At 48.7% G+C, this 10156-nt stretch overlaps 1 protein-coding gene across 2 annotated transcripts in view; it reads right to left on the bottom strand.

The window, feature by feature from the left end:
* Positions 1-10156, bottom strand: part of EPHA3 (EPH receptor A3) — a 318240-nt gene that overhangs the window by 158965 nt on the left and 149119 nt on the right. The window lies entirely within an intron of this gene.

The following is a 10156-nucleotide window of genomic DNA, read 5'->3' as shown; positions in this document are numbered from 1 at the left end:
GACCTGCCGCCCCCGAATTGCCGCAGGTGCCGCCCCTCTCCCTTGGCTGCCCCAAGCACCTGCTTGTTAAGCTGGTGCCTGGAGCCAGCCCTGCCAACACTGCATCGTTACTGGAAGCAAAGCTGAGTGAAATATTCACAATGAAATCCAAACTATGTGAAGCTTAGTTGGTTTGAGAGTTCATGAAAAACTATTTCTGGTTGTTCTAAAGACTCAACACTTAGACCAGATTAGTCAAATGGTTCACAAAGAGTCTTGAGCCTTTCATGTGAACCTGGGATTATAGATCCTTTTGCATAATTCAGATATGCAATTTAAATGTTACTATGGCACTATAGAGAACCCTCAGGCATCACAGGTCCTAGAGAGCATCCCTTCCTGGCCACTCATGAGTGGAATCCAAGCCTGTGTGCCCTGGATCTCCTGAATTTTCTAGTTCCTGGAGCCTGAACTGAGTCCAGCCACTGCTCTCAATCTCAGGGTTCCTAGGAACACCTGCAGAGTGCAGACCTTCTATCTAGCACCGCCCCGCCGCGTGTTTGAACCCACTGTTGAGCCGCCTAGCCCCTCTGGATGGCAGCACTGACCCTTCAGACTCCCTAGTATTTGAACACACACCTCTTCCTGAACTCCACCAGGAGATGTGAAGCTTCTGGTTTATAATAATTTGCAGTCAATACACACACTTTGTATAAGTTAATGTCTTTGTGCTCTTTTATATTTAAAATGTAAAGCACAGGAGAGTACAGATCATACAGAACAACAACACATCCTAAATGCAATGTCCTTCACTAGCCCGCCTTTCCTTTGGGGGATGATCTGTGTTCAGCCAGTCACTTAGGGTACGTCCAGACTACCCACTGGATCGGCGGGTAGCGATCTATCTATCGGGGATCGATATATCGCATCTCGTCTAGACGTGATATATCGATCCCCGAATGTGCTCCAGTCGACTCCGGAACTCCACCAGGGTGAGCGGCGGTAGCGGAGTCGACGGGGGAGCTGCGGCCGTCGATCCCGCGTCGCGAGGACAGGAGGTAAGTCGAAATAAGGCCTTGGCTACACTTGCAGTTACAGCGCTGTAAAGCCACCCCCAGCGCTGTAACTCACTCCCCGTCCACACTGGCAAGGCATTTGCAGCGCTGTATCTCCGTGGCTGCAACATTGCATGTACTCCACGTCCCCGAGAGGAATAGCGTGTATTGCGCCGCCACTGCAGCGCTGCGGCGCCAGTGTGGCGGCCCAATGCACTGTGAATGGCCTCCAGAAGTATTCGGCAGTATCCCACAATGCCTGTTCTAGCCACTCTGGTCATCAGTTCAACCTCTACTGCCCTGGCCTCAGGTAACCAACCATGTGACCCTCCCTTAAAATTCCCAAGGAATTTTAAAAATCCCCTTCCTGTTTGCTAAGCCCGGTGTGGCGTGGAGTGCTATCAGCGAATCTTTCCAGGTGACCATGCTTCCACGCGCCAAGCGAGCCCCAACATGGAGCAATGGCGAGTTGCTGGACCTCATCAGTGTTTGGGGGGAGGAAGCTGTACAGTCCCAGCTGCGCTCCAGCCGTAGGAATTACAATACCTTCGGGAAGGTATCAAAGGACATGATGGAAAGGGGCCATGACCGGGACGTCCTGCAGTGCAGGATTAAAGTGAAGGAGCTGCGGAGTGCCTACCGCAAAGCCCGCAACGCAAACGGCCGCTCGGGTGCTCTCCCCGCGACCTGCCGATTCTACAAAGAGCTGGATGCGATACTTGGGGTTAACCCCACCTCCACTTCAAGCACCACCATGGACACTTCAGAGCCAGGGTGGGAGGAGGAGGAAAACGGGAGTGAGGGTGGTGGGGCGGATGGAGACACCCCGGAATCCCTGGAGGCATGCAGCCAGGAGCTCTTCTCGAGCCAGGAGGAAGGTAGCCAGTCACAGTGGCCGGTACTTGGTGGAGGACTAACAGAAGAGCAGGTTCCTGGTAAGCGTTTTTTTTTTTCGGTAAGGAATTTTTTCGGTGCGGGCTCTTTGGGAGAGGAGGGTTAGGCAGGCATGCCTAGATACGGAATAGCGCACTGATGTGGTTTATCACATCACTGTAATTGGCCTCGGTAATCTCCTCGAATGTCTCATCCAGAACGTGTGCAATGCACTTGCGCAGGTTTATCCGGAGAGCCACCATGGTCCTTGTCCCAGCCAGGCTAACGTGTCCGCGCCACTGTGCCGCGAGGGGTGGGGGGATCATTGCTGGACACAGGCAAGCTGCATATGGGCCAGGGCGGAAGCCGCATTGCAGAAGAAGACCCTCCCTTGCTTCCCAGGTCACCCTCAGCAGCGAGATATTGTCCAGGACAAACTCGTGTGGAAAATGTTGGGACAGCGTTCAGTGTAGGTGCCCCCTGCAGCTGTTGGCTCTCCCCAAGGCACAGAAACCCAGAGGACAGTACAGCCCAGCCCTGAAACAATCAGTCCCCTTACTCACCATTTTGAGGCTCCCGTGGGTTGTGTGCGCTCTGTTTGGGACGGGAAAATTATGCTATTGTGTAGACCCTGTGTGTGCCCTCCTTAAGTGCGGGGGAAATTATTACTCTGTCTGCTATAAACAATGCTGCCTCTGTTAAATGTTGCATTTTGCCTATATAGCTGCAACAACCTTGAGACCTCAGCCATCCCTCTTATCGCCTGCTCAGAGACTGCAAAGACTCAGGAAGAGACCGTGAAAAACCAAAGACGACATGCTGCAAGAAGTGATGCAGCAATCTATTAAAGAGAATGAAAAAGCACAGAACTGGAGGGAGAGAGAAAGCAGGATCCGCCAGGAAAATGCAGCGCACTGGCGGCAAAGCACGGATCGGCTCATAAGCATCCTGGAGCGCCAAGCAGACGCTATCCAGGAGCTCGTAGCCATGCAGAAGGAGCAGTACCGCAAACGCAAATACTCCCCACCGCTACAGCCCTTGTCCCAAAACTCTTTCCCTTGTGCCCCACTGTTACCTCCAACCCACTTTTCCCGTCTTCCGGGTTCCTCACGCCACCAGCTGCCTCCAACACCAGTATCTTCACCACCCAGCCCTGAAAACCACGACCCTTACCCTCTGCACTCAACCCCCATCACCATGCAGTATAGCTATCCTGAAGTGCAGCACTCACTGCACAGCACACCAGACAGGACATACGCGAATCTGTGATTGTACCGTTCCCCACTCCACCCCCTTGCCCTTTCTGATTCCCAAGCAGTTGCGTTTCTTTTCAATAAATAAATTTTCTTTTCAATAAATGGATTTTTTGGCTTTGAAAACATTCTTTATTATTGCATAAAGTAAAAGACTCCTTAGCCCAGGAAATAAACAGGCACTGCAAGTCTGCTTAGCAAACACTGATTCCTAAAGATTGGAACTACTGCACTGCACTCCCATGCAGGGCACCAGATATCACAGCTGGTTTTCAGCCTCAAATTGCTCCCTCAAGGCATCCCTAAGCTGGGCCCCTGTAATAGCCCTGCTCTCTGCCTATGCAAATTCAGCCTCCAGGTGTTGAACCTCAGAGGTCCATGCCTGAGTGAAGCTTTCACCCTTCCTTCACAAATGTTATGGAGGGTACAGCACGCGGATATAACCGCGGGGATGCTGTGTTCGGCCAAGTCCAGCTTCCCATACAGAGATCGCCAGCGGCCCTTTAAACGGCCAAAGACACACACTCCACAGTCATTCGGCACCGGCTCAGCCTGTAGTTGAACCGTTCCTTGCTGCTGTCAAGGCTCCCTGTGTAGGGTTTCATGAGCCACAGCATTAAGGGGTAAGCGGTATCTCCAAGGATCACAATGGGCATTTCAACTTCCCCTACTGTGATCTTACGCTCTGGGAAAAAAGTCCCAGCCTGCAGCTTCCTGAACAGCCAAGTGTTCCGAAAGATGCGTGCGTCATGCACCTTTCCGGGCCAGCCTGTGTTAATGTCAGTGAAAAGCCCACGGTGATCCACAAGCACCTGGAGAACCATAGAGAAATACCCCTTCCGATTAATGTACTTGGATGCTAGGTGGAGTAGTGCCAGAATAGGAATGTGCATCCCATCTATTGCCCCTCCACAGTTAGGGAACCCCATTTGTGCAAAGCCATCCACTATGTCCTGCACGTTACCCAGAGTCACGGTTCTTCTGAGTAGGATGCAATTAATGGCCCTGCAAACTTGCATCAACACGATTCCAACGGTCGACTTTCCCACTCCACACTGGTTTGCGACCGACCGGTAGCTGTCTGGAGTTGCCAGCTTCCAGATTGCAATAGTCACCCGCTTCTCCACTGGCACGGCAGCTCTCAATCTTGTGTGCTTGCGCCGCAGGGTGAGCTCCTCACACAGTCCCATGAAAGTGGCTTTTCTCATCCGAAAGTTCTGCAGCCACTGCTCATCATCCCAGACTTCCATGACGATGTGATCCCACCACTTGGTGCTTGTTTCCTGAGCCCAAAAGCGGCGTTCCACGGTACTGAGCATGTCCATGAATACCACAAGCAATTTCGTGTCGTACGCGTTACGCAGCTCGATAGCATCGTCGGACTCCTCACTCTTACTGTCACTTTGGATCTTAAGGAATAGTTCGACAGCCAAATGTGACATGCTTGCGAGACTCATCAGCATACGCCTCAGCAGTTCAGACGCCATTTCCCGCAGACAGATCGCGCTGCACAGAAACCGTTGAAAGATGGCGCCAAAGGTGGATGGAAACAAAGGGATTGCTGGGATGCGAAGCGATGCATCACGGGGCTTTGGGACAGGACCTAGAATCCCCCACACCCACGCCCCCTTCCCACAACCCACGGCACCAGAATAGGAAGAGGTGCTCTGTGGGATAGCTGCCCATAATGCACCGCTCCCAATTGCGCTGCAATTGCCACAAATGTGGCCACGCCACTGCGCTGGCAGCTGTCAGTGTGGACAGACTGCAGTGCTTTTCCCTACTCAGCTGTACGAAGACAGGTTTACCTCACAGCTCTGTACAGCTGCAAGTGTAGCCAAGGCCTAAGATACGTCAACTTCAGCTACGCTATTCCCGTAGCTGAAGTTGCATATCTTACATTGACACCCCCACCCCAGTGTAGACCAGGCCCTTAAGCAGGGTCTTCCCTCCTTACCTACCCTGCCCCTGAAGAGCCTCCCTCATCTTAAGCTAGTGTAAAATAGCTCTCTGCCCTCTGAGAGTTCCTTTATAGACTACTGCTGGAGTCACCTGTTTCTTTTGTTCTGCTCCTGGTAACTTTCCATTATTTCCAATCTCCTTCCCCTGGCCTCCCCACTTTCAGGCAAGAGGAGGAAGTATGTTCTCTCACCTCCAGCAAGCCCATTGTTTTATTTTGAATAGACCATCTTTGACTGCTGATGACTGTCCATTGTCTTTGTCATGGCAGAGACATGACACAACCCTGCTAAATCATGGTGGATCCACACAGATATAAGTTTTCTATGACATAGTAATTTCATGATGCAATTTCATAAAATCATCCATAATTCAGAGGTGATACAGATAGAACCCCCGCTTAGCTACACAAGGCAAAGAAAAGTTAGATGGATGTAGACACATATGAGGTCAACATGAAATCAGGTGAAACTTAGCAGTTCAAGATTTAGGGCCAAATTCAGATCCAGGGAGAGCAGATATTCTGCAAAGATGAACAACATGGCTTTGCTAACACCTCATCTAAATTTGGCTCTTAGAATTTGTTCGAATCCCAAACTAAAAATGCAGCTTATGGGATAGGAACCCATATTATAAGCAAATAAAATGTTCAATTTATATACTATGAAATGAAGCCACCAACTTGCACACACGCTGCTTTGATCAAAAGAGCTTTATGTTGTAGAAGCTCTAAATCACTCTGTGTGATGGGGTGGCTGCCCCTCACTGGGGTTAAAGTAACCCTGGAGAGGCTGCACGGGAGGCAGCCAATAAGGAAAAGGCTTGTAGTGCTAGCCATTTAGGAGAAGGTTTATTGGAGGAGCCAATCAGGGCCAGGCTGACCCATATAAGAAGGGGCTGATGAGCTGAGCAGAGCAAAGCAGGGGCAGTCACTCACTGGAGTTTGAGGGAGGAGGATTGGCTGCTTAGAAGGCTGGAGCACTGTGGAAAGAGCACTGCTGGGCAGGGTCAGCAGAGTATGAGGAAGCTCCAGGCTGACACCTGCCCGACTGAGGCCCTGATACAAATGCAGTGGAGGTGCTAGGGCTTCGGGGAAGTGGCCCAGGGAAGGAGATGGTGGAGTTGGAGGAGGGGAAGCATGTGGCTGCCGGCTATAGGGTCCCTGGTTGGGGACCCAGAGTAGTGGGCTGGCGTGGGCACACTTTATCCCCCTTTACCCCCACTTGCCACGGAGGGGAGTGGCCAGTGTATGGACTGCAGTTTGCCACTGATACAGGCTGCGAGAACCTGGACTGCAGTTTGCCACTGAGGCAAGTGGATGGACTGAGGACGGTCAGTCCCGCGGAAAGGGGGAAAGAACCAAGTGGGGCACAGCCAGAGTGCTGTATCCAGAAGAGGACGATGCGTCCGGGGAGAGATGAAGGTCCCGGACGTGAGACAGGAGTGACGATGGGCGAGACACAACCTGAAGAGGGCGCACTGGCAACCGCGAGCTAATTCCCAGGACGGCCAGCAGGAGGTGGTGAGTCGAACTTCCCGTTACACACTGAAATGTACACTAAAATGTGGATTTAAAAAAAAAATCTGAAATACTGTTTGAAATAACAAATAATTACATACGTTTCAAAACAAAGCATAAGATTAGCTTCCCATTAATTTACTGTAGTTAACAAAACCAAGTTTTACAGTTCAATATTTCCCCCAATAATCTCTGTTAAAATCATAGAATATCAGGGTTGGAAGGGACATCAGGAGGTCATCTAGTCCAACCCCCTGCTCAAAGCAGGACCAATCCCCAACTAAATCAACACTGCCAGGGCTTTGTCAAGCCTGACCTTAAAAACCTCGAAGGAGATTCCACCACCTCCCTAGGTAACCCATTCCAGTGCTTCCCCACCACCCTCCTAGTGAAAACGTTTTTCCTAATATCCAACCTAAACCTCCCCCACTGCAACTTGAGACCATTACTCCTTGTTCTGTCATCTGGTACCACTGAGAACAGTCTAGAGCCATCCTCTTTGGAACCCCCCTTCAGGTAGTTGAAAGCAGCTATCAAATCCCCCCCCCTTCTTCTCTTCTGCAGACTAAACAATCCCAGTTCCCTCAGCCTCTCCTCGTAAGTCATGTGCTTCATCCCCCTAATCATTTTTGTTGCCCTCCGCTGGACTCTTTCCAATTTTTCCATATCCTTCTTGTAGTGTGGGGCCCAAAACTGGACACAGTACTCCAGATGAGGCCTCACCAATGTCAAATAGAGGGGAATGATCATGTCCCTTGATCTGCCAGCAATGCCCCTACCTATACAGCCCAAAATGCCGTTAGCCTTTTTGGCAACAAGGGCACACTGTTGACTCATATCCAGCTTCTCATCCACTGTAACCCCTAGGTCTTTTCTGCAGAACTGCTGCCTAGCCATTCGGTCCCTAGTCTGTAGCAGTGCATGGGATTCTTCCGTCCTAAGTGTAGGACTCTGCACTTGTCCTTGTTGAACCTCATCAGGTTTCTTTTGGCCCAATCCTCAAATTTGTCTAGGTCCCTCTGTATCCTATCCCTACCCTCCAGCGTATCTACCACTCCTCCCCGTTTAGTGTCATCTGCAAACTTGCTGGGAGTGCAGTCCACGCCATCCACCAGATCGTTAATGAAGATATTGAACAAAACTGGCCCCAGAACCGACCCTTGGGGCACTCCGCTTGATACCGGCTGCCAACTAGACATGGAGCCATTGATCACTACCCGTTTAGCCCGACGATCTAGCCAGCTTTCTATCCACCTTATAGTCCATTCATCCAGCCCATACTTCTTTAACTTGCCGGTAAGAATACTGTGGGACACTGTATCAAAAAGCTTTGCTAAAGTCAAGGAATAACACATCCACTGCTTTCCCCTCATCCACAGAGCCAGTTATCTCCTCATAGAAGGCAATTAGGTTAGTCAGGCATGACTTCCCCTTGGTGAATCCATGCTGACTGTTCCTGATTACTTTCCTCTCCTCTAAGTGCTTCAGAATTGATTCCTTGAGGACCTGCTCCATGATTTTTCCAGGGACTGAGGTGAGGCTGACTGGCCTGTAGTTCCCCGGATCCTCCTCCTTTCCTTTTTTAAAGATGGGCACTACATTAGCCTTTTTCCAGTCATCCGGGACCTCTCCTGATCGCCATGAGTTTCCAAAGATAATGGCCAATGGCTCTGCGATCACATCCGCCAACTCCTTTAGCACCCTCGGATGCAGCGCATCCGGCCCCATAGACTTGTGCTCATCCAGCTTTTCTAAATAATCCTGAACCACTTCTTTCTCCACAGAGGGCTGGTCACCTCCTCCCCATACTGTGCTGCCCAGTGCAGCAGTCTGGGAGCTGACCTTGTTCGTGAAGACAGAGGCAAAAAAAGCATTGAGTACATTAGCTTTTTCCACATCCTCTGTCACTAGATTGCCTCCCTGATTCAGTAAGGGGCTCACACTTCCTTGACTTTCTTCTTGTTGCTAACATACCTGAAGAAACCCTTCTTGTTACTCTTAACATCTCTTGCTAGCTGGAACTCCAAGTGTGATTTGGCCTTCTTGATTTCACTCCTGTACTCCTGAGCAATATTTTTATACTCCTGCCTGGTCATTTGTCCAATCTTCCACTTCTTGTGAGCTTCTTTTTTGTGTTTAAGATCAGCAAGGATTTCACCTGCCATATTTACTATTCTTTCTACACATCAGGATGGTTTGTTCCTGCAACCTCAATAAGGATTCTTTAAAATACAGCAAGCTCTCCTGGACTCCTTTCCCCCTCATGTTATTCTCCCAGGGGATCCTGCCCATCAATTCTCTGAGGAAGTCAAAGTCTGCTTTTCTCTGGTCCAGGGTCTGTATTCTGCTGCTCTCCTTTCTTCCTTGTGTCAGGATCCTGAACTGCCTCCCAGGTTCCAAACACTAAGGTCAAATGCATGTTCTACCACTATTCTAAAATACGCATTTAAAAATTATTTATTCTTATGAACCACCAGTCACTAAAAACATCCAATTGCTAAAATAATCACAGAAAATTAACCCAGAAGAGGTGCAAATTCAGTTGAAGCAAATTAACTGCAGAAGTTCAATTACTACAGTATTTGCCAAAAAATGGTCTGAAGTCTTCTGCCCAGCTCTTGTTTCAACCATTTCGGAAGAATCACATAACCCTGAACTTGGCAGGTAAATAGCTCATCTTTTAATTCAAATTTATTAACATTTTGCTAAAATAGCCAAAGTAGGTGTCTTTCAGATGTCTTTGTCAACCAAGTTGTCACAGTAGTTACTCATTCTAAATATAGGAAAAAATAGCTGTACATGATATAACAGTGGAAACTTTTGGCCAATGGAGTAAAGAGGAACTGAATGATTTGTGCATTATATGTTCTTATTCCTTCTGTTTTGTCAATAAAACTTTTAAAAACATTTTAAATTAAATCAATGTAGGTTAAGTAAAGCACAACAGTTGCAACCCTTCTCTCGACTAGCGTACCAAGATCTGACACCAGTATTTCCTGATACTCATTTCCTCATGTATCATTCTACTCCTTGATTTCCAGGGGGAATTATAATGCTGTTGCTCATACTACGCGTGTTAGGGGTAGTTCCTGACTCCTCACTTTTTTAATGAGAAAATTACCATGGCCCAGATAAGCCTATTTCATGGAATCATAGAAGCCAGAGATGGAAAAGACCTATTAGATCTAAGTCATTTAGTGCACCCCCTTTATCAGTGCAGGATTATTCCCAACAATATATTTCTTTCCTTTTGCTGGGCAAGTAACATCTAAATTATCCACAGTGTAAAATACCCACAGATAATTAATTATATGGTTTCAGTGAATGTACAGTATAAATGACACCAAAAACTTAAGATCCCATACTAGCAGACAGCAGCTAGAATTCATTTACAAAGCAAACAGTAATGTTGTTCACCAGCTCCTTAATTTACTACCGGGGGTCTTGTAACATTTTCTTTAACTTTCACAATTTAGCTTTCAGAGGATAACATTACTTTTCCCACTGACCCAGTTTAA

Source organism: Terrapene carolina, unplaced genomic scaffold (genome assembly GCF_002925995.2).
Source record: "Terrapene carolina triunguis isolate 2854851 unplaced genomic scaffold, T_m_triunguis-2.0 Scaffold558, whole genome shotgun sequence".
Classification (NCBI taxonomy): domain Eukaryota; kingdom Metazoa; phylum Chordata; order Testudines; family Emydidae; genus Terrapene; species Terrapene triunguis.
This window is presented reverse-complemented; position numbering and strand designations above follow the sequence as displayed.